We start from the raw sequence: 26,286 nt of genomic DNA, 5'->3' as shown, positions 1-26,286 counted from the left end.
ACGGGATATCAATGGACGTGTTTCGGGGGTGCAACCCCGTCCTCTGAGTTTCTATAGTTATGAGGAAGGGGTTGCACCCCCAAAACACTTCCATTGATACCCAGTGATGGTAGATAGCACATGTTGACACACTGTGTGTTTTGTGGCTTTTGGCAAACTATATGTATGGAAATACACACATTTCAGTAATGGGATCATGAGGGAAATAAGAATGTTAAGGCACAATGTGTGTGTATCTTCAAATTTTGGCTTTGCTATTCTTCAAAACACAGAAAGTTTACAATTCACATTACTTAGGGCAGTGTTTCCCAACTCTCCTTCTCAAGATGCAAACCCAGGTCATGTTTTCTATATTTTTTGAATTTGGCACAGGTGATGTTGTCATTTTCAATGTTAGTAATTCACACAGTCATTTTTAGGCTGAGGAAAATACAGAAAACAGGATCTGGTGGTGCACCTAGAGGAGTGGAGTGGAGAAACACTAAACTAAACTTTCTTATTTAAAAGTCCGAAAAACATGGTAAATATTAAAATTGCAAACAGAAGCCAACAAGTGGAACAAGAAACTTCCGAACAGGTAAGAGGAAATTAGAATTTTGCAAACATGTCCACAAAATCTCTGATTCTTCTCTGTAAAGCAGTGGTAGCCTCCTTTATTTGCTCCAGAGTAGGGATGAGCTTCGAGTTCGAGTCGAACTCATGTTCAACTCGAACATCAGCTGTTCGCAAGTTCGACGAACAGCGAACAATTCAAATGCCGCGGAACACCCTTTAAAAGTCTATGGGAGAAAGCAAAAGTGCTAATTTTAAAGGCTTATATTCATGGTATTGTCATAAAAAGTGTTTGGGGTCCTGGGTCCTGCCCCAGGGGACATGGATCAATGCAAAAAAAAGTTTTAAAAACGGACGTTTTTTCGGGAGCAGTGATTTTGTTAATGCTTAAAGTGAAACAATAAAAGTGTAATATCCCTTTAAATTTCGTACCTGGGGGGTGCCTATAGTATGCCTTTAAAGGGGCGCATGTTTCCCGTGTTTAGAACAATCTGACAGCAAAATGACATTTCAAAGGAAAAAAAGTCATTCAAACTACTCACGGCTATTAATGAATTGCCGGTCCGCCAATACACATAAAAGTTCATTGATAAAAACTGCATGGGAATTTCCCATAGGGGAACCCCGAACCAAAATTAAAAAAAAAAAAAAATGACGTGGGGGTCCCCCTAACTTCCATACCAGGCCCTTCAGGTCTGGTATGGATTTTAAGGGGAACCCCGTGCCAAAATTAAAAAAAAAAAACGGCGTGGGGTCCCCCCAAAAATCCATACCAGACCTTTATCCGAGCACACAACCTGGCAGGCCGCCGGAAAAGGGGGGGACGAGAGAGCTGTCCCCCTCCTGAACCGTACCAGGCCACATGCCCTCAACATTGGGAGGGTGCTTTGGAGTAGCCCCCCAAAACACCTTGTCCCCAAGTTGATGAGGACAAGGGCCTCATCCCCACAACCCTGGCCGGTGGTTGTAGGTGTCTGCGGGGGGGGCTTATCGGAATATGGAAGCCCCCTTTAACAAGGGGACCCCCAGATCCCGGCCCTCCCCCCTGTGTGAAATGGTAAGGGTACCATTTCACTAAAAAACTGTCAAAAATGTTAAAAATGACAAGAGACAGTTTTTGACAATTCCTTTATTTAAATGCTTATTTTTTCTTCTTTCTTCTATCATCTATCTTCCTTTGGTTTCTTCCTCCATCTTCTTCTTCTTCTGGTTCTTCCCCCGGTGTTCTCGTCCGCCATCTCCTCCGCGGCCTTGCCGTCTTCTTCACTTCTTCTCCTCGGGCCGCTCCACATCCATGATGGCATGGAGAAAGGCTCCCGCTCTTCTCCATATCTTCTTCTCTTCATCTTCTTCTCTTCATCTTCTTTTAGGGCTGCTCCGCATCCATGATGGCATGGAGGGAGGCTCCCGCTGTGTGACGCTTCTCCTCTTCTGACGGTTCTGTCTTGCAGGCATCATATCATTTATCATGACGGATACATTTACTGCGCCTAATTTTTTTGCCCCAATTCATTGACCTGTTCTGGGAGCTGCCCTGTCTCTGGAAGGTCAAGAGTCAAGACTACTCGAATAAAATATTGAGGAAGGCAGCATTGGAGAAACTGCTTGAGTTGGTGAAGCCAGTGTACCCCAGGGTAGACATCAACTATGTCAAGACACAAATCTCAAACTTGAGGAGTACTTTTAAAAGGGAGCTTAACAAGGTGATGGACTCACAGAGATATGGAGCATCAGCAAGTGACATATATTTCCTCAGGCTTTGATATTACAACAGCCTGCAGTTTTTGTCCGACCAGACAGAACCCAGGCCATCGCTGTCTACACTCCCTTCCACTGTCAGGTCACCTTGAGGCTAGGTAACAGATGCACTTTGTAGGAGTCAGAAGTGCACCGCTAGGTAGTGGACCCTAGGACTGACTGCTGCGGATTGAACAAACCCTGGGAGGTTCAGGAAGCAGGTCTACTGGATCACTAACACAGATCCCACTGGGAGCTAGAGCATAGATTTCCCAGGGCGCGGAGTCTAAGAGCCAGCAGGTGTTCACCAGAGCCTCTAGTGATGAGGATGGACTGCGCTGCAGTCTGGCTCCAGGTCGTGGCCCCCCGGGGTCTCACAGCTTACACTCATGGTAGACTACAGGAGAAGAGGAAGGAGGCAGAAGGCTGGAACAACAAGGAAAGTAAGGGACAAGCCAAGGTCGGGGCCACAAGCAGACAAGGACAACAGAGTTCATGCCAAGGTTCAGGGTCACAGGCAAACAGGGATGGTCGGGGACACGCCAAAGGTCAGGGTCACAAGCAGACAGGAATAGTTAAGAACAGGCCAAAGCCGGTAACTGGAATCAGACGTAGGAAACACAGCAAGTACACACGAAAGCTAACACACAATGGTTGATCAGCACTGCTGGCTTGCAGTGCACAGGTTAATATAGGGTTCCCTGATAGGGCCTGGGGTGGGGCCATGCTTAGAGGAGAGGTTATAAAACCAGTCAGGTGAGAGGCAGCTGGTCTTTAGAGATGAACACATGGAGACAGGTAAGCTGACAGAAAAAATCTATTGCATAACCATGACATCCACATATGCTGAGGCCACAGCTCCAGAGGTCCACCCAGGTCCTGCTGCACAGGATGAAGATGTGGAGGAGCCCAGCTTGACCCAGGTATAGAATTATTGAACATATTTGTATCCAAAAATACAATGATGATAACTAGACCATATTGTTAAAATATTTCTGCCTTAACAAAGTGGTTTCCATATCAATAGACAGTAGTGACCAAAAATTATTTGTACAAGAATAAAAAATGCTGGGGTCAGAATGATAGTCTTTTCTATTTGTCCACATTCAATTTGCAACATTGAGGAGATCAAAATTGTGTGATTGATGACCAAACCCTAAAAAAGTTTCTAATTATGTCTAATTATGTCCCATTTTCATACAAAGGAAAGTGTCAGTCAGGAGGAGCCCATGGCCAGCAGCCAGACAGAGTCCCAGATCCCTCCCCTACGCCCTCCTGCTAAAAGAGCCAGGAAGAGCAGGAATCTGGATGAGGCCACAGCTGTCTTCCTCAGCCAGGCCACTACTGCCATAAGGACAGACCCAAATGAGGCTGAGAGATTTGCCGTGGTGACTGACAATAAATTAAGGCAGATGGATGGTGAGCAAATAAGCAGGTGTGAGGAACTCATCCTGCAGCTCCTCAACAAGGGGGCGAGGGGCCAAATTCAAGAAAGCACACACCACCTCCACAGCCACCCCCCCCCCACCACCACCACAGCCACCCCACTCACCACAGCAGCATGGCAGACAGTGGCAATACCAGCCACAAGACCCCCAACAATACCACCGGACTGGGGATTTTCAGCCCTTCACCAATTACTAATTTACTTTTTTTTTTTTTTTTTGGAATAATGATTTTATTTGTTATATTTTCTATATTTTTGTATGCACAGAATGCACGTTTTGGTTAAGTTCTTTATATTTGCACAATAAAAAAAATTGTGTAGAATAATACGTGGCTATGTGTTTTACTTCAAATGACAGTTTGGGAGTAGGCACAGTTACATTTAAGAAAATACAATGTAAAATTAACAAGGGACAACAACATAGTTGTATCTTTGATCTTAAAAACTACAGGATAATGGTGTTGTGGTAACTTGCACAAAAAATAACAAGCATAATAATATTATTCTTGATATCACTAGAAAAAAAAAGCCTTTGAAAATACGTTTGGCAGGACTCCATCAGTATCACCAGTAAAGCAACTTCATTATTATGCCATTAAAGAAGAAGAAAATGTGCTCTGCATTTGGAGATTTAATAATTTGTCGAACCACGAATGTTAATTCTCCATTATGAACGCTAGTTTACAAGACCGACCGCTTCCGGCTTGTCTTGTCCTTGCTTCCGAGCATGCGTATTTGTACTTTGGACTTGTGTGACGGACTTGTGTACACACGAGACAAAAATCTGACAACAGACCGTTGTCCGCCAAAAATTTACTAACCTGCTAACCAACATTTATTGGCGGAAAGTTGGACAACAATTGTCTGATGGAGCGTACTAACGGTCGGATTTTAGGCCAACAGTCTGTCATCACAAAATTCCCTGCCGAAAGTCCGATCGTGTGTACGAGGCTTAAGTTCCGGGTCACACTTTTGTGCTGTGAATTCACAATAAATTCTGTGTGGATTTCACACCGCATCCAAATCGCACCCCGTTCATGTGAACCACTGCGATTGTGTATACTAAGTTAACACCCCAAAATCAGTTCACAAAACAGAATTGGATTGCATGGGTGTGAACACCCAAGCGATCTGATTCTAGTGCGGACAAAAAAAGGGTCCTGCACCATTTTGGTGTGGATTCGGTGCAATTTCAGCCATACAGAATAATGGCTCAACTTGCACTGCGGAAGAATCGCATGTGATTTAAACAGGAATGCGGTGCGATTCCTGCTTAAACTCGCATGCGGTTCCTGCACCGCTTAGTGTGAACTTGTACATCCCTTTAAATTTGCCGCCTATCAGGCTCCCACCGCACGCCACCGGAGCATGCCCACGGGTCCCAAGAACTCGATGTTCGCCGGCGGCCCACAATTGCATTGTGGAGAGGTAGGACTGGGAGATGCCTATGTAAACAAGGCATTTCCCCGTTCTGCCTAGTGACATGACAGGAATCTACTGCTCCCTGTTATCGGGAGCAGTGATCACTGTCATGTCAGTGGAAGCCTACCCCCCACAGTTAGAACACCTCCCTAGGACACACTTAACCCCTTCATCGCCCTCTAGTGTTTAACCCCTTCCCTGCCATTGTCATTTACACAGTAATCAGTGCATTTTTATAGCACTGATCGCTGTATAAATGACAATGGTCCCAAAATGGTGTCAAAATTGTCCAATGTGTCTGCCATAATGTCACAGTTATGATAAAAATCGCAGGTCGTCGCCATTATTAATAAACAAATGAATAATAAAAATGCTATAAATCTATCCCCTATTTTTTAGAAGCTATAACTTTTGCGCAAACCAATCAATATATGCTTATTGTGACTTTTTTTTACCAAAAATATGTAGATCATTTGCATCTGCCTTTGCAACCAATGTTAATATATTCTTATAAATAAAAATTAAAAATTGTGCTGCGCTTGATTACATACCATAAGGGGTGATATCCAAAATCACTTATGAAATCAAAAATCATAATAATGGATAAAGCATCAAGAACATATTTATACACACCACTTCTCACATGCAATGTACATACAATATATATATATATATATATATATATATATATATATATATATATATATATATATATGTGAGCAATTCAAAGTGCAATGTGCATACATGTACCTTTAAAAGTGTCAAAATATATATATTTGTGCATATAATCAATACCAAATTCAGTGACAAACTTCAAACATGCGAAACTCATATAAAGTGCAACATGCAGATATCTATTAGAGTATTAAATATAAATGCACTGTGCGTCTTTAAAAACGCAATAAATAATTCTTAATTGGTGAAATCCTTATATTAGTGTCCAAAATTAAATGTGCTTCCGTATCCGTAAAAATCAATAAATGTCCAAATCCTCCAATGTGCTGAATTCCAGTGTCATAGACAACCGTGATGTGCCTCAGTGCCCCCCCCCAAAGTGATTGCGCTCACCTTAGAGCGTGTGACACAGTGATTAACGTGTGTCAAAACACGCTATGTAGCCACCCCCTGGGCTATGTATGGTAAGCTAGATCGATCTCCACTTTAGGTCAATGTGGCTCCATAGACATCCATTCATGAAAATGAAGAGAGACTATATAGTGTAATACTATTTAAAAGATATTTATTCATAAGACAACTTCCCACAAAGGGGTACTCACATTCTCTTGGTGCTATTGTGCACCAAACAATAGAAAGCTGTGTAAAAACACAGATTGGTCTGCCGCGGGGTATGCGCTTCTCCCAGCCCAGCTGTATGCTGCTCACTCCATCCTGGCCCCTCCCCTACGCGTGTTCGACACAGGGAGTCACGTGTCTTCATCAGGGAGATATGATTGCACGGGTGCTCTATCGCTTAAGTACTCTCCCGGCGGCCATTTTTCCTGAGATCGCAGACTAGTTTTTTTATATAAAACTATTTTTTACTGTTTGTATTTTGAGCATAGGATTATTGTGGCTCGCAAGATTTCCATCTTTTGTTTTTAATATATTCTTAGTTACACTTTGTACCTGGTCCAATAATTGCTTTCTCTCAGTACACCATTGTACTTCTTTCGATATAGCAATGTCTTTAATTTTCAATAATATGTATACAACATTGGTCATCTTGGCTTTCTTGCCTTTTTTCGAAGACTTTTTATGTTTTACCTGATCATTATGAGTATTACATTGTCTCAAAAGGTCATTAAATTGGTGTGTTAAATCATTTTCTATCATAGTATCGAATTTAACACAGGCATTTTTTTAATATAAAATCTTCAATGACTTCCATTGATGTGCTAATTAGTCTACACTAGGGATGAGCTTCGTGTTCGAGTCGAACCCATGTTCGACTCGAACATTGTCTGTTCGGTTGTTCGGCGAATTGCGAACGATATGGGCCGTTCGCACCAAATTCAAGTGGCGTGTCACGGCCCATAATTCACTGCAGCATCGCAGTGCATTGCTGGCTGATGATTGGCCAAGCATGCACTATGACCCACATGCTCGGCCAATTACAGCTCTTTGTATACAGAGAGCCGTAATTGGCCAAAGCTAACGCTAACATGAAAATACTAAAGAAAGATATTACAAAGCATATAACACCAGAACATATAATACAAGAACATCAAAGATACTTATTGTACAGTCTCCTTAGTTGGGCTTAAAATGGTAGAGAGGGAGCCACGCGGCTCAGAGAGCCACCAGGCTTGAACCAAGAGCGAAAAGTGTAGTGAGAGGAAGCTCTCTGACTTGTTCAGTACTTTTATACTTCAATAATACACCATCCAGAACCAACCCCATTGCCAGCCCATCTAGACTTTTGATGAATCACAGTACTTATGGCGCAGTTCTCCTTAATATATTATATTACTGTCTTTCCTGCTGTATTGGCCTCTAGGGGCAGCATTGTCCATGCATCATGTCTCTGTATCCTAGGTCAAACTTCAATCTTAGCTGGCCCTTTGATCTTCTGTAGCAGGACATTCATCACTCATCTTGTCAGCTATGGTCCCTTTGAAGCACGCTCGCATAGCATTATAACACTAGAGGGATAAGATAGCTTTTGTTCGGCCTTGAGGGAGGCCTGATCTCTTCTTTCAGATATGCTACAAAGCTTTGATGTGAAACCTGTTACATTTCAGACCACCTCCAAGAAAGCAAAGGCTTGGCTGTATCAACCAGAAAGAAACTCCAGAAAAATGATATTAAATCATGTTGCCTTCCAACACCATAAATGCAGCCTCATCAGTGCCCATCAGCACAGCCTCATCAGTGCCCATGAATGCAGCCTTATCAGTACAGCCTCATCAGTGCCCATCAATGCAGCCTCACCAGTGCCCATCAATGCAGCCTCACCAGTGCAGCCTCACCAGTGCCCATCAATGCAGCCTCACCAGTGCCCATCAGCATAGCCTCACCAGTGCCCATTAATGCAGCCTCATCAGTGCAGCCTCATCAGTGCCCATCAATGCAGCCACACCAGTGCTCATAAATGCAGACTCATCAGTGCCCATCAGCACAGCCTCACCAGTGCCCATCAATGCAGCCTCATTAGTGCAGCCTCATCAGTGCTCATCAATGCAGCTTCAACAGTGCCCATCATTGCAGCATCATCAGTGCAGCCTCACCAGTGCCCACACATAGTACATGTGACAACATTTCAAGAAATGCGTTTTAGGATTGCCCATGAATTCAGCCTCATCAGTGCAGCCTCACCAGTGCTCATCAATGCAGCCTCATCACTGCCCATCAGCACAGCCTCACCAGAGCCCATCAATGCAGCCATACCAATGCCCATTAATGCAGCCTCACCAGTGCCCATCATTGCAGCCTCACTAGTGCAGCCTCACCAGTGCCCATCAGTGCACCCTCACCAGTGCCCATAAATTCAGCCTCACCAGTGCAGCCTCACCAGTGCCCATCAGCACAGCCTCACCAGTGCCCATCAGCACAGCCTCACCAGTGTTCATTAATGCAGCCTCATAAGTGCAGCCTCACCAGTGCCCATCAATGCAGCCTCATCAGTGCCCATCAGCACAGCCTCACCAGTGCTCATCAATGCAGCCTCACCAGTGCCCATTAATTCAGCCTCACCAGTGCCCATCAATGCAGCCTCATCAGTGCCCATCAGCACAGCCTCACCAGTGCCCATCAATGCAGCCACACCAGTGCTCATAAATGCAGACTCATCAGTGCCCATCAGCACAGCCTCACCAGTGCCCATCAATGCAGCCTCATTAGTGCAGCCTCATCAGCGCTCATCAATGCAGCTTCAACAGTGCCCATCATTGCAGCATCATCAGTGCAGCCTCACCAGTGCCCACACATAGTACATGTGACAACATTTCAAGAAATGCGTTTTAGGATTGCCCATGAATGCAGCCTCATCAGTGCAGCCTCACCAGTGCTCATCAATGCAGCCTCATCACTGCCCATCAGCACAGCCTCACCAGAGCCCATCAATGCAGCCATACCAATGCCCATTAATGCAGCCTCACCAGTGCCCATCATTGCAGCCTCACTAGTGCAGCCTCACCAGTGCCCATCAGTGCACCCTCACCAGTGCCCATCAATTCAGCCTCACCAGTGCAGCCTCACCAGTGCCCATCAGCACAGCCTCACCAGTGCCCATCAGCACAGCCTCACCAGTGTTCATTAATGCAGCCTCATAAGTGCAGCCTCACCAGTGCCCATCAATGCAGCCTCATCAGTGCAAATCAGCACAGCCTCACCAGTGCTCATCAATGCAGCCTCACCAGTGCCCATTAATTCAGCCTCACCAGTGCCCATCAATGCAGCCTCATCAGTGCCCATCAGTACAGCCTCGCCAGTGCCCATCAATGCAGCCACACCAGTGCTCATAAATGCAGACTCATCAGTGCCCATCAGCACAGCCTCACCAGTGCCCATCAATGCAGCCTCATTAGTGCAGCCTCACCAGTGCTCATCAATGCAGCTTCACCAGTGCCCATTATTGCAGCCTCATCAGTGCAACCTCACCAGTGCCCACACATAGTACATGTGACAACATTTCAAGAAATGCGTTTTAGGATTGCCCATGAATGCAGCCTCATCAGTGCAGCCTCACCAGTGCTCATCAATGCAGCCTCATCACTGCCCATCAGCACAGCCTCACCAGAGCCCATCAATGCAGCCATACCAATGCCCATTAATGCAGCCTCACCAGTGCCCATCATTGCAGCCTCACTAGTGCAGCCTCACCAGTGCCCATCAGTGCACCCTCACCAGTGCCCATCAATTCAGCCTCACCAGTGCAGCCTCACCAGTGCCCATCAGCACAGCCTCACCAGTGCCCATCAGCACAGCCTCACCAGTGTTCATTAATGCAGCCTCATAAGTGCAGCCTCACCAGTGCCCATCAATGCAGCCTCATCAGTGCAAATCAGCACAGCCTCACCAGTGCTCATCAATGCAGCCTCACCAGTGCCCATTAATTCAGCCTCACCAGTGCCCATCAATGCAGCCTCATCAGTGCCCATCAGTACAGCCTCGCCAGTGCCCATCAATGCAGCCACACCAGTGCTCATAAATGCAGACTCATCAGTGCCCATCAGCACAGCCTCACCAGTGCCCATCAATGCAGCCTCATTAGTGCAGCCTCACCAGTGCTCATCAATGCAGCTTCACCAGTGCCCATTATTGCAGCCTCATCAGTGCAACCTCACCAGTGCCCACACATAGTACATGTGACAACATTTCAAGACATGCGTTTTAGGATTACCCATGAATGCAGCCTCATCAGTGCAGCCTCACCAGTGCTCATCAATGCAGCCTTATCACTGCCCATCAGCACAGCCTCACCAGAGCCCATCGATGCAGCCTCACCAGTGCCCATTAATGCAGCCTCACCAGTGCCCATCAATGCAGCCTCACCAGTGCCCATCAGTGCAGCCTCACCAGTGCCCATCAATTCAGCCTCACCAGTGCAGCCTCACCAGTGCACATTAGTGCAGCCTCACCAGTGCCCATCAGCACAGCCTCACCAGTGCTCATTAATGCAGCCTCATAAGTGCAGCCTCACCAGTGCCCATCAATGCAGCCTCATCAGTGCCCATCAGCACAGCCTCACCAGTGCTCATCAATGCAGCCTCACCAGTGCCCATTAATGCAGCCTCACCAGTGCCCATTAATGCAGCCTCACCAGTGCCCATCAATGCAGCCTCATCAGTGCCCATCAGCACAGCCTCACCAGTGCCCATCAATGCAGCCTCACCAGTGCCCATCAATGCAGCCTCACCAGTGCAGCCTCACCAGTGCCCATCAATGCAGCCTCACGAGTGCCCATCAGCACAGCCTCACCAGTGCCCATTAATACAGCCTCATCAGTGCAGCCTCACCAGTGCCCATCAATGCAGCCTCACAGTGTAGCCTCACCAGTGCCCATCAATGCAGCCTCACCAGTGCCCATCAATTCAGCCTCACCAGTGCCCACACATAGTACATATGACATCATTTGAAGACATGCGTTTTAGGATTGAAAGGAAGTTATTATGATTTACCTCCATAACATGCTTTCTTGTTCCTCTGTCCTCTTTTATCAGATCTCAGCCAATCCAATCTGTCAAGACGGATGGCGAAGGTATAGCCATATGTCTGATTTTAGCGGATTGGATGGCAGGCGGGTGTCAGCGGACTCATCCCCGCTGACATCAATGCATAGGAGTCAATGGATGGCCCGCTCAGATCCGCCTACAGACAGGCGGATCCAAGTGGGCTTGCTGTGTGAAAGGGGCCCAATACAGAACAAGTGCCACAAGTAAGGTAGGCACCAGAAATGAGCCATCTAATACAGAATTAACGTGCCACAAGCAAGGTAGGCACCAGAAATGAGGCAGGTAAAACAGATAAAAATATATGCCACAAGCCAAACATGAAAGTGCATTTGCTAAGACACATGAGGCTGTTGAAAGGCTTACCATGTACACTGCCATATCCAGAATGTTTGGCTTCTCTTCTGCTGAGCTCTCCTCCGCCACTGCTCACTTCTGACAGGGCCCTGAGAAGTGTGCACCAGAAAAGAAGCACCGCCCGCTGGATATGACAACACCTGCAGTAAATTACAGTTTCATGCTGGAAATATCGCAAAACACGGCCAAATGCCACATGTGGTGTTTTAGTAGTGTTTTTTTGTGAATGCCAAAAAACTTTTTGAACCACGCTGAGTGGTATTTTATGGCATTTCTTAACCGCTTGCCAACCAGTGCACAACGATATACGTCGGCACAATGGCACGACTGCGCAAATGGGTGTACAGGTACGTCCCCTTTAAGAAGCTGCATTGTGGGCGCCTGCGCGCCTGCCGCCGCTTCCCTCGTGACCGTGCGGCAGAATGTAAACCAGGCATTCCCCCCGTTTTGCCTAGTAACAAGACACAGATCTACTGCTCCCTGTTATCGGAAGTGGTGATCGCTGTCATGTCCTAGGTAGCCCACTCCCCCCACAGTTAGAATCACTCCCCAGGACACACTTAACCCCTTGATCGCCCCCTAGTGTTTAACCCCTTCCCTACCAGTGTCATTTATACAGTAATCAGTGCATTTTTATAGCACTGATCGCTGTATAAATGACAATGGTACCAAAATAGTGTCAAAAGTGTCCGATATGTCCGCCATAATGTCGCAGTCACGATAAAAATCGCAGATTGCCGCCATTACTAAAAAAAGATATATAATAAAAATGCCATAAATCTATCCCCTATTTTGTAGATGAGATAACTTTTTCATAAACCAATCAATATATGCTTATTGCGATTTTTTGATTATTTTTACCAAAAATATGTTGAAGAATAAATATAGGCCTAAACTGAGGAAAACATTTGTTTTTTTATATATTTTTTGGGGATATTTATTATAGCAAAAAGTAAAAAATTGCTTTTTTTTTCAAAATTGTCACTCATTTTTGTTTATAGCGCAAAAAAATAAAAACCACAGAGGTGATCAAATATGACCAAAAGAAAGCTCTATTTGTGATGAAAAAAGGGCGTCAATTTTGTTTGGGTGCAATGTCACACGATCGCGCAATTGTCAGTTAAAGCGACGCAGTACTGAATCGCAAAAAGTGCTCTGGTCAGGAAGGGGGTAAATTTTTCTTTGGGAATGGAGCCCATTGATATATTACATTGCTTACTGAGCCAACACATTGAGCTTTGGGCTCTTTCCCACTGCTGTGCTGTCTCTTCAGCTGACCCACAGTGCTCTGGGAGTCATTTTACATATTTTTTTGTAGAATTGTACACTAAACTATAAAACACAACAGTTTAAAAATATACAGTATAAACTTAAGAACAAGCAAATAAAAATACAAATTAATGCAGAACTACAGTATTATAGTTTCCTTTCATATAAATTGCAGCAGCCCAAACCTCTCTTACCATGGGCCTAATCCCTTTCTGGTTGATTTCACAGATTGGGGAGATGGGAAATACAAGCTCCCCAGTATATAACAATCTGAATACATTTGTTCAGCATTTCAAACTCAAGAGTAGTATTCTATTTCACTTCATACAACCTCTTTACCCACTACAGGCACTATGTTGGCTGTGTTCCCATAAAATGCTACTGTCTCTAACAAAATACTTACTTCTATACTTTAGGCATAACATGTCAATCTGTTTTTAGTACAAACTGATGTTATTTCTCTGCAGGTACCAGATTAAAACATTTTAGGTTGTTTGGTGGCTATAAAAAGTTCAAGGTCCCTTTCACACGAGGCAGACTCCGTTTAGATCAGCAGGGGATCTGTCTGCCAATCCTCTGCTTATCAAAGCAGAACGGGTGGATGACAGGTCAATGTCTGCTCAGTTTATGCAGAGCGAACACGGACAGAGCCCGCTCTGCTCTATGGGCAGCTGGGTGTCAACAGACTCCGCTGTCTATTTACACTTGACTGCCCTCTGATACAATCCACCTAAATGGAAGGGGCGGGTCCCTTTTGTCTGTTTTTAGTGTACCAGATCGGTTTGGAGATAAGCGGGTGTAAACAGACCACCCACCAGTCCATATGTGTGAATGGAGGGTTCCGATCAGATTTGCCTGGAAAAACTGGCAGGCAGACCTGATCGGACCCTCTGTTTGAAAGGGACCTTTTTCTTAGTAAGAAACCATTGATACTTACTGTCAACCCTGTTAGCTACTGCATTTTAAAGATTGAACAGATTTTAACTGATTTGGATGGGTAGATGCTTTCTAACAGTCAGAGATGTAATTTACTTACTTGTAAATATAACTAGACTTTAAACAAATAAATAAGTAGATTATACACGGTCTCTTTCCACTTAAACAGGCATCTTGCAATAGTCACAGATGTGTGCAGAAACTTCTAAATGGTTTAGAGTCAGCTGAGGATGACAGCCTGTCTTGTGTGGAGGAGATACAGCTGTCAGCTTATGCAGTCTCTGTGTCAAAAGAGAAAAGCTTGCCATGAGTGTGGTGTGAAAGAAAGGGGCATCAGTGCTTTCAGAAATAGATTTTCAATATTCTGTTTAGGGTTTGGTATATGTTAGGTAACAAGGGTTAAATCTTACAACAGCAAGTGTAGAAGTTTAATTGTACTACCTTGATGCAAGGATAACATTCTTGAAAGCTTTCCTCATCTAATGGAATCAGGCATTCCTTTGTCACATCTTTAAATAGCAATTCTACGCAACAAATGAGCTTGGTCAGTATTACTACTATGTACGTCCAATAAAAACTGCAAATGCACATGAGGTCAGGATATCTGCTCAATTTATCGTAATCTTAGTTTCATGCAATTAATTGCAGCAGGATTCTGCAAAATCCCCACATGTGATTCTGGGTAGGATGCAACTTCTTGTCAAATGTTTTGATACTTTTTTGTATGATGAGGGAGCTATAGTTTCTTGTCACATGATTTTGTTCGTCCTTCTTTTAGCGTGAGGGAGAGCTCCATCTTCTTGATTCTTTTTTCTCTGGAATAGAGAATAACTGGCCAGACTCTCAACCTTCATAACTTGTGTTTCCTGGATTAGGGGCACAGATATGATTTTATGGAATTGGGGTGTCCTTGTCCTATTGCATATCAGCTATACCTGGATGAGACACAGAAGCCCTGGCCACGTAGTGCTTTTACATTTAAAGTTTCCATTTTCAATTTTGGCTAAAGTGTGCATTTTCAGTACAGTAAATATACAATATATGTAAATTAGAAACATAAACTTAATTAAACCACACATCATTATGCAGCATTTGATCATTGTTTCAGAATAACTGAACAATAATAAGTTATTGGTTAGATTTGCTGTATGATCTAAGGCATTTAAACATATGGAGGGACCAAAGTAAGGCTTCATTTGTGCATGGTTTTGATTTGATTAAATGATACCTGAATTGTGCATGGTTAGGTATAGGCAGTTTTAGCACTGCACTATTTAGCACTGCACTAACATATCAAAAAAAAAAATCTAATTTCTTGATAGATTTAGGCCCAAATGTATTCTGCTACATGTCTTTGGTAAAAAAAATTAAAAATATCCCAATAAGTGTATATTGATTGGTTTTTGTGAAAGTTATTTAGAAGCAATGGTATATATACTTGAATCTTTATTTATTTATTTTATACTAGTAATGGCAGCTATATTAACATCATATAGTGGGACTGTTATAGTACAGCAGGCAATCTGACACTAACTGACACTGGTTGGGAGCTAGACAAACTGACTAACCAAACTGACTAACTGACATCACCAGTGACACTAATACAGTGATCAGTGATTATACTATACACTGTCACTGTACTAATAACACTGACACTGAATGGATTTACATCTCCAGGTAGTCAAAGGGTAATCAAAGGGTTGCCTAACAAGTATTAATGTGTGTGATATGTGCTGCTATTTACTAAAATCCTGTTGTTCTTTCTCACTGATTGGACACAGCCAATCAGCAGGTCTCAGCCATGAATGATTGGTTGAAACCTGCTGACAAAATCTGACTGTGTCCAATGTGTGATTTCCTGTTTTCATTGTTGTCTGTGTCCCCCTCTGGGAAGATTTATCTTTAGCATTTTTCCTGGCAACCATTATCACTAAGACAGAAAGTGAGGAAAAAAACAAAATTTTGAGTTGTGCACCAGAGCAGAAATACAGTAGAACAATTGTTTTGCTTACAACTGTCCATTTCCCTCACTTTTGAGAAATTTCTTTGTAAGCAGGTGTAGTTGGCAAGTCTGCCACTAGGTAGCTCTGTCCCAAAATAGTGTGATAATAGAGAATTAGGTAATTGGGTGTTAGATCCACTTGTAGACAAAGCCTTCCTATACTGATGTAATGAGTGGTGTTATTGTCCATATATATGCCAGGTTGGGAGGAGTTTAGTACAGTTGGGGCATGGGAGTCAAACATCCCTCTGACCTGCAGATGTAGTTGGCTATTGCAAAGGCCCTGGACAGGGCAGGAGGTCAGGGTGAGATCAGCCTACACCCAGAACAGCCAGCTGTAGTCACCCCGTCTTATGAAACATGGTCTAACTGGACTGGGAGCAGGATGCAAAAGGCCTTTTAGGCCAGGCCAAGTGTTTTTTGGTGTGAGTGCTAATCCACCTGGAGAACCTGGGAACAAGTGTTCAAAAGCTAGAGGTGCAGCTGCAGCAGTCCTGTCTCTGGAGCAACAAGAAGGGAGTCGTGAGTTGGATGCATAAAGCCTAATGGCAGGTCAGAATCCTCTGAGTGAGTACTCATGACCCTGGGAGGAAAAGAGTAACATTTTGGAGTGTACTCAGTAGGGTAGAGCTATGGAGTGGGACTAAGAAAGAAAGACTGGTATACTACAGCAGGCACCTTGTAAATCCAGCTGATAGAGTAGGATGCTTCACCTTGGAATCTTGGTTTGAATAGAGCAAAATGCTACAGATTTAGTATAAGGGCAGATGGGTCTCAACACTGTGGTGCTCCCAAGGAGAGGATAAGGATAGTAAGGGAAGATGGCTTATCAGTAATGTGCAATATGTGGCTTTCACAATTGACTGCTATGGTTGGTCCACTCTGTGGGATTGGTGAAGTATGCCAAGAGACATGGGTTAATATGGCTCTGTGATGTAATTGCCACTGCCATCTTGAAGAACAGTAAAGTGCAGTGTCACATTCCTTTCTTGTGAATATAAAGGCTGATGGCAGGGGATGTTGTAGGAAGGCCTATGGCAAAAGATTTGGGCACAGTATGGCAAAGGCTAAGAACTATCAGCAGTGGGTTGTCGTCCGATCCAAGAAAAAGAGCTTTAGTGATTTGGCCCCTAGAGAAGACCCCTTACATCCTCCGACTTCCTGTTGTGTTTACAGGACAAGAAATTAAAGTAAATTACTCCAGTGAAATACAGATAGTGAAAGAAGGAGCTCAGGGGTTTTACCCATGTACTACTCTACACGAAATCCATTTTATATACACCTTTTCAGCCTCTACATGATTAACAATAATAGCAACAGTATTAGACTACCTGGAGTTTGAAATATATTACCTCCAACAATTGGCAGTATAATACAGATGTCAACCCAGGGAAATAATGTATTGAGAGGCCTAAGCCAAACGCCTCTATACAGTCAGCACAAAATACCATACAGTACATACCAATGGCGGTTGGTGCTCAATATTTGGGGAGGTGGCAAACAAACCTGCCCCCCTCACTCACACTATCGCCAACCCCCACGGGAGGTGGTGATCAGTGGCCTTACGCTGCTCCTCGCTCCAGCTTGCCAATGCTGCCGATGCAGGAGGCCGATGCTGCTCTTCACTCCAGTTTTCTGAGGGCCCGTTGCTCTCCTCATGGCCAAACAGGTATTGCTTCTTCTTCTGGCCGAACAGGAAGTGGGTCCTAAAACCCGATTGGCTGGGAATCCTAAGACTAAGACTAAGTCCCGCTTCCTGACTGGCCAGGAGAAGCAGAAAGAATTAGCAAATATTAAATTGCTAATATCACACAACTGGGTGGGCTCTGCCCCCTGAGCCCACCCTTTTTTGAAGCCAATTAGAGCCTCAGGCTCTAATCACATGCTTAACAAAAAAAAAAAAACCCCATTGAAATCCATGCATGGATTGGGGGGGGCGGCGCCCCTGCGCCCCGTATGCAATGGGCCTCCACTGGTACATACACTCATCACATACATATCTCATACACTGCTGCACATTTCAGATTAATCCATCCTACCCAAACCATGCTAATTTGGCCATGTTCATATTTTGTTCACGTATGTCTCTAGAATGTGCCCTCCTTTGTTTACATCTTTATGAAAACTTCCGTACGCTGATTAATCTTCTTGGATATCACAATATCCTGTTTCAAAGTACAAAAAATACTTCCGCACATTTAAAGCGGTGGTGTTTAATTAATAATGTAAAATTTTTAAAATAATGTAGGATTTGGAATTTTGAAAGAAAGATAAAATCCAAACTGCAAGCATATCAGAGTCCCTGTATGTCTTCTCTGCTACAAGGCACAGCATGAAGCTGATGACATCAATATAACCTCAGTGGATCATGTGACCAGGGAGAGGAGAGGCTGGAATGGAAAGCAGATCTGCTGGCTTCTGTCAGTAGAAGGAATTATGAGGATTTGTGTACTTCCCTTTAGAACTCACATTTAGCTTATTCAAACTTGAGTTTGTAAATAAAGAATGATGTGATAAATAAATCTAAAAATATTTTATTATTATATTATGTGGGTGTGTATAGTTATAGGCTGCATATCTCTCTGATTATATTGTAATCAGTAGTTGTGTTATGCTGGCCATACTAAATCTTTCAAACTGGCATTCAAATACTGAAAATTTGGTAGTTTGAGCTAACAATACTATCATCATGTAGTTACCAAATTTTGAACGAGAAATCATTCAATTGACATAAATTCGATAAATTAATCGATTTCTAATATTCAGTTTGTTCACATAAAAGGAAGTAATGAAATCTTTTAGACTTTTCCACCTGAGCTCTCCCTCCTGTGTATTCCCTGTATGCCTGTGTGGAACAAACATTCGTAGCCTAAAGGTCTTTGTGTCTTTTTTTGTGAACAACTTCTTTCCAGTATCTTCTTTCCATCACCTTTATCACCATTACCTTCAGTATGCATTATGTAGTCGAGAGGACCATTACCATAGAAATGCTATGGCTATACAGCATGAAGAGGAGAACAGAAGTGAGCAAAGGTTATGGAGTAACAGAGAAGTTTATGGAGTAAAACTGGCTGCAGAACCCTGATACCTTTTTCCACATTAAACTGTTACAAGGGCTGAAAGAGAACGATCAGGATGATTTTTGGAACTATTTGAGAATGCCTGGTGAGGCCTTTCAGCTGCTACTAAGTTATTTGTCACCCCTCTTAAGAAAAAAGGATACAGTTTTGAGCAAAGACTAATAGCAACTCTTCATTTCCCAGCAACAGGAAGAATCTTAGAAGATCTCAAATTCACCACAGGAATATTGGCCCAGTCGCTAGGGTCCATTATACCTGAGACCTGTAAAGCCATCATAAAGGTCATGCAAGAAGAATATTTAAAGGTAATGATTAAATTATCCCTTTTTTTCAAATGATATACAAAATACAATAGAGATTTCATAGCTAACGTGAAAATGTATTCACCAATAAATATTATTATAATACCAAAATGTTTTAAATGTCATAACAATAATTTAAAAATGCAAACAAACTCATGGTAGAACAAAATCTGAATACATTTTATAGTGATGCATAATGATAGTCGTGTGCCCAGGTGCTTTATGTACGATCCTGTTGTGTAAATGGTGCATGCCACTGATGTGTTTGTTATGCTTGTTGAGATGAATACCAATGTGTGGTATTGTATTCTGCCAAGTGTATATTTTTGCCCAGTTCCCCTCTTAATCCTTTATTAAGAGTCAGTAATGGTTTAAGCAATTGTTATTTTTTTTTTTTATATATATTTAAAGTTTATTTGTTTTTCCATGTATATAAAAAATACAAAAAATAAACATATACATTTCCCATAATAAGCACATTCCCCTAAAAAACAACATACATTTCTTCATTAACCATACTCTACCCAGCATTCTGTATATTTCTTAGTTTTCTTAAATTCTATCCACTTTCCCATATCATAGCAAATCTTTCTACATGATCTTCCTCCCTACTACTCAAATATTCCAATATATATATATTCTATTATGTTAAACCAATCCCTGACTGTAGGTTCAACCATTTTCTTGTTTTCTTGGTATTACCCCCTTTGCTGTATTTATTAGAGATAATGTAACTGAATTCTTATATATATATATATTTTTTGTAATGTTTACATTATGGAATAAACAGAACCATGGGTCATTAGAAATTTCTGACCCCGTAATCTTCCCTACTTACTGTTGTACCTTATGACGAAATTCCCTTATCTTTGGGCACTCCCACCATATGTGGGACATAGTGCCTTTCTGACCACACCCTCTCCAACATAATTGGGATTTCCTTGGTTAGTATTTCTATACTTGCCAATCATTTATAGTTAGTTTCCATTGTATTTATACCTGCTGCAAAGCCGTGTACGGCCCCCAGAATTTGACTCTATTTATTGTTTTTTTAACCATGAGCCCAGTTCCTTTTCCCATTTTGCTATGAATGGAGGCGTTCCCAATCCTTCCATCTACATGAGAACCTTGTAGGTCTGTGATATCCCGTGTTTCCTTTTTATCGGTTGACTGCATAATTGCTCTACTGGGTTCAAGTTCTCCCCTTCTCTAATTGGTTGCACCAAGCTTCCCACTAAATGTTTTAATTGCAAATACCTCTATTTATCTAATATCATCATTTCTGTTCTGTGCTTTAATTCATGATATGGGCATATTTTCTCTTTTTTTATTATATCTTTTAGCTGTGCATTTTTTACCCAATTTCTGAAGTGTAACCCATTACCAGGTGGGGAAAAGTTTGTCCCTCCAAGTGAAATTAACAGTGAATTATATTCCAATTTTGCCTGTCTATAGATTATATCCCATATTTTAAAAGCATTCTTAGTCAATTTATGTGAGTTTTCATCAAGCCTTCTATACTTTTGTGGTATCCAAATATTCTTAATTGTGCTCTACTTAGTGTATTTTCCATCTTCACCCATCTTTTATTACTCCTTAAATTTGTCCATTCTATCATTCGTGCTAATAATACTGCATTATAATATCTTTTAATACAATGTGTATCTAATCCCCCGTTTGCTTTACTTTTACTTATTATCGAGAACTGGATTCTAGGTTTCTTATTCCGCCAAATTAACATTAGGATCATTGTTTTTAGTATTTTAAAAACTGTGGGAGGGCGATTGGCATCATTTGGAATTTGTACAAAAGTTTGGGGATCATGGACATTTTTACCATTTTTATTCATCCTACCCATGAGAGTAGTCGTATTGATATTTTTTAAATTTCTGTTTTAATTTCATTAAGTAATGGAATGTAGTTTGCTTTATATAAATTCCCTATTGAAGGTGTTAGTTTTAACCCAAGGTATTTTAACTTTTTTCCTCCCCACAAAAATGGGAACTCCTTTTTTAGGGCTGTCACGTCTTCTTTGTTCATACTTATATTTAAGATTTCCGACTTAGCAGGGTTGATCTTCAAGTCAGCAAGCTCTCCATACTTTTTTAACTCTTTTATTAAGTTTGGTAACGTTATTCTAGAATTGGATATATAAAACAAGACATTGTCGGCATATGCCGCTACTTTGTGTTCTTCATCTCCAATCTTCACCCCTCCTATGTCTACATTATTTCGTATGGTAGCAAGTTAACAGTTCCAAAGATAGGACATATAGGAGGGGTGAGAGTGGGCATCCTTGTCTTGTTTAATTGAACATTTCAAAGGGTGAAAAGACACTCCCGTTGACTTTTACTGCTGCAGTAGGGTGATTATATAGAGTTTTAATCCACTGAATTATTTTTGGGGCTATCCCGACATTCTCTAGTGTGTCCATTATAAATCCCCAGTCCACTCTGTCAAAAGCCTTCTTGGCATCTATTGACAAGAGTAGAGCTGGGGACTTCCCCCCTTTGTTCTATGCAGTAACAATATCGTTCTTATCCCGTTGTCTTTACCTTCTCTTCTTTCAATCTTGTGGCAAGGATCTTTGCAAATAATTTTGTATCAGCATTTAGTAGCACTGTTGGTCTATAACTTGAGCACAGGGTTGGGTCTTTTCCCTCTTTCGGTATCACTGTAATGTGTGCTAGGAGAGACTCCCTCCTCATCTCCTCCCCTTCTCCCATTCTATTCATATATGAACACATTTTAGGTATTAGTTGTTCCCCAAATTTTTTATAATATCGGATCATGAACCCATCCGGTCCTGCGCCTTTTCCCTGTCGCTGTACTTTTAATTGCTGCTTTTTTCTCCTCTGTGTTTTTTGGGTCTTCAAGGGCTTGCAATTTTTCTACTGAGATCTTTAGTAGATTTGCTTCTTTTAGGTTTTCTTGTGTTTTTTGTTTTCTTTTTGACTCTTCTCCTTGGGGACTTTTTTGCCTCAGTGAGTATAGTCCACTATAATAACTATGGAAAACCTTAGCCACTTCTGTTGTTATATGAACCATTTCTCCTTTACTGTTTTTATTTTTTTCTATGAAATATATTGATTTGTTAATTTTTTATATATCTATCTTTGGCCACTCTATTAAATACATGTCTTGTCTCTTGTTCCATTTTATCTTTTAGTTCGTCTCTTTTTATAACCAGTGCTTGTGTCTCCATGTCTAACTTCGTTTTATGTATCTGTTCTAACTCATAGATTTATTTTATAAGCCTTTCCAGATTACTCTTCCTCTCTTTCTTTGTTCTAGCTCCTATGGAGTTCAGCATTCCTCTGATATAGGCCTTATGTACTTCCCATATCCTAGCCTCAGATATACTTGGGGTTAAATAGGAAGTATTTTTACAGTTCTTTTTTTATTTTTTCCCCTACTTCTATATCTTGTATCAGTTCCTCATTTAACCTCCATGTACTTGTCTTATTCAGGACACCTGTGAACTTCATCATTACCGGTGTGTGGTCCGACATTGAAATTATTTCTATTGATGTATTTACAACCGTTTCTAACAGTCTGTGTTCCACTAAAATATAATCCAACCTAGAGTACGTTGTGTGCACTGGGGAGTGGAATGAATAATCTCTTTCCTAGGGATGCTGGGCTCTCCATACATCCACCAATTGACTTTGGTGTATTTTCTTCTTTACCTTCCGTAGTTGGGAAAATCCAGTCCCCAGTGCATGTGACATACTATCCATCTGTGGATCCATAGAAAAGTTTCAATCTCCTGCCAAGATTAAATGGCCTTTCTTAAATTTCATTAATTTTCCCAAAATTTCTTTTAGGTATTCTTTTGGTTTTCTATTAGGGCAATATATATTTGCCAGTGTACACTCAATTTCCTGAAGATTTGCTTTCAAAGACAGATACCGTCTCTCTGGGTTTACTCTCCTTGCTTCCAATAGGAACCTTACTTCTCTTGCTATACCTATTGCAACACCCTTTGCTCTTTTGGTGGGGGAATCCCCGTAATACCATGTTGGATAGAACTTAGAATATAAGTTTACATTTGAATCTAATGCTAAGTGTGTTTCCTGTAGAAATATTATACCTGCTGAGTACCGTTTAATTTCTTTTAAAACCTTTTGTCTTTTTTCTAGGGTATTTAAGCCAATTACATTATATGTTAAAAAATGTAATGTTGTCATTTTTTCACTTCTCTCCCTCTCCTCCCCACCTCCTTTCCTCTCCCCCTATTCACCATCATCCATAGGCGAATGCAGGGTTTAGGACACAGGATAGCTAGAAAACCATTCCATATCTTTGGCACCTTATGTTCTTCTCTTATACCCACCCCCCCTCTTTCTCCCCCTCCCCTCCCCTCCCCCCTCCTAGTGATCCTATACTTTAGGACCTTAACCCACCCCCCTCCCTCCCTCCCTATTTTTTTACCTTCTCCTGGTCTTTGAGCAGAATCATTTTTTCCTCTCTTATCCCCCTGTGCCCATCTGCTTGTTTGGCCTGAGGTGATGCTCTATCTGACGCTCACACCTGACCCACATCCATACTTGTGTGTGGGTCAGTCGCCTGCTAGTTGTCCATGCCCTCTGTCCTTTTTTATCTTGTTCCCCCACCCACCTCTTTCCCCCTATCCCTATAGCCCAATACTCCCTTTTCCTTATATTAGCTCCTCATGTTTTTTCTTTTTAAGTAACCATTGATCTTGATCATTTTTTTCTTTACTCGCTACAGCCCATCCTGGTATTTCCAGAAAGGTATTTCCAATCTCTTACCGAACTCGTGCAGTTATTCCGGGAACCTTAATTTTACCGCATGTCAGTCTTTCCATCCTATCAAACAGGCAGGTAAAACCCCAGTTATATCTTATATTATGATTTTGCATCTGTTCCAGTGATGGTTTTAATTGCCGTCTTCTCCTTAAAGCCTCTGCTTCTTCTCTGCCTATTACTGGGTAAAAAAATTATCTGTATCTTTCCTGTTAAGTTCTCTCCCTGTGTTGCCTCTGGTAGGCCCTGGATTCTTAGATTTTTCCTTCGGTCTCTACTCTCCTGGTCTTCCAGTTTGTACGCTAATTCCCTTTGTCCTTTCTTTAAGACTTTCATTTCACCTTCTAGATCTTTTATGGTTTGTGTATATGTATCCAGTCTTTTTTCCGTCTCTTCCACTCATTCTCGTATGTGTCCGATATCCTTTTGTATTTTGGCCATTTCATTTTTTAGAGAATTTTCTAAGGTCGCAAACATGGATGCCATTTCTATTTTTTGTAGGTAGTTGTTCATTTTAGGGGTGATATCCCTTCTCCATATCACTTTCAATTTCAATTTCTTGTTCTCTTCATGACTGGACAAGTTTACTAGTGTCAGATGATATTCTGTCCTTTTTTTTTTTCTTTAGCTTCTACTTGTCTTGCTTGAGTTCCTTGTTGCTTTTCAATTACTTGCTTTTTTAGAGGGCTCTTCTTGGGACATATATTTTTTATTGGGCCTGGGCTTAAGCTTATCTTAGGTAGTTTTGCTACTGTCTCTCCTCCTTCTGTTCTTCCCCGCATGTTAAAATTCCTTATTTTATTTTCCAAGCCCCTGGAAAAATTTACATCATTGTACACAGTTTCTGTGTATTGCATAATTTTTTGAGTCATACAACCTTCTCATAAATGCCATAGCCCATGGCTGACAGAGAAGATACTTTTTCGGGAAATGTAATGCTTAGTGAATGGTGAAATGATACAGAAAGACTGTTGAACCTAAGCCATCTGTAACCACGTCTCCCAAGTCAACTTGCATGCCAAAAAAGCCTGGATTACATGGAATACTTTGCTGGGCATGGAGCAGTAGAATGGCATAACAGTAACTAAATTGCAATGGTTCATTGTAACTTTTTGCTTTATTACATGATATATGATTTATGTACCTGAAAAAATTATTGTAATATTTCACAGTGCTTTTTTTTTTTGCATTGTAGATGCTGTAAACCACAGTAATATTCTAATACTGAGAATAAAATTACAACATTAAAAAATATTTTTGATGCTAACATAGCCTCTAATTTACAATGAAGGGCAAAAAATTATGGAGGCTAAAAATAATGTTTGTTACCAAAATGATCAGTTTGAAAAAATGGAAAAAAACACTGTTTTTTTATAATATCAATGATGGTAAAAATTGTTTTCTGAATAAAAAAAAAAAAAACCTTTTTCACTAATACCAATAAAAAAGCACTCCTAAAAGATGGTTAAAAATATATCACACATCCTTTGGTTGTCATTATTTATATATTCTGTTTTTTGTCAAGGTTAAAAATCCAAAAACAAATGCTTAAAAAAGCTATTGTATTGGTCATATATTGCTTTTTTTGGGGGGGGGACATTTTGTTAATAAATGATTGTTCTTTTATGCATGAACATTTGTTCACACGGAGTAAAGTTTTCTCACACGTGCACAGGTCTAATGCCCCGTACACACGGTCGGACTTTGTTCGGACATTCCGACAACAAAATCCTAGGATTTTTTCCGACGCATATTGACTCAAACTTGTCTTGCATACACACGGTCACACAAAGTTGTCGGAAAATCCGATCGTTCTGAACGCGGTGACGTAAAACACGTACGTCGGGACTATAAACGGGGCAGTAGCCAATAGCTTTCATCTCTTTATTTATTCTGAGCATGCGTGGCACTTTGTCCATCGGATTTGTGTACACACGATCGGAATTTCCAACAACGGATTTTGTTGTCGGAAAATTTTATATCCTGCTCTCAAACTTTGTGTGTCGGAAAATCCGATGGAAAATGTGTGATGGAGCCTACACATGGTCGGAATTTCCGACAACAAGGTCCTATCACACATTTTCCGTTGGAAAATCCGACCGTGTGTACGGGGTATAACAGTACAGTTTTTAACAGCTGGGAAACACATTTACGTTTAACCTTTCCCTTCAATTTTTTCAGTTCTCCAAAGTCAAAAACGATTTTTGATTTATGTTGATTAATTGGACAAAAAACAAACAGCC

The sequence above is a fragment of the Aquarana catesbeiana genome, linkage group LG04, assembly GCF_042186555.1.
Source record: "Aquarana catesbeiana isolate 2022-GZ linkage group LG04, ASM4218655v1, whole genome shotgun sequence".
NCBI lineage: Eukaryota > Metazoa > Chordata > Amphibia > Anura > Ranidae > Aquarana > Aquarana catesbeiana.
The sequence above is the reverse complement of the archived record's forward strand: the minus strand, read 5'-3'. Positions refer to the sequence as shown.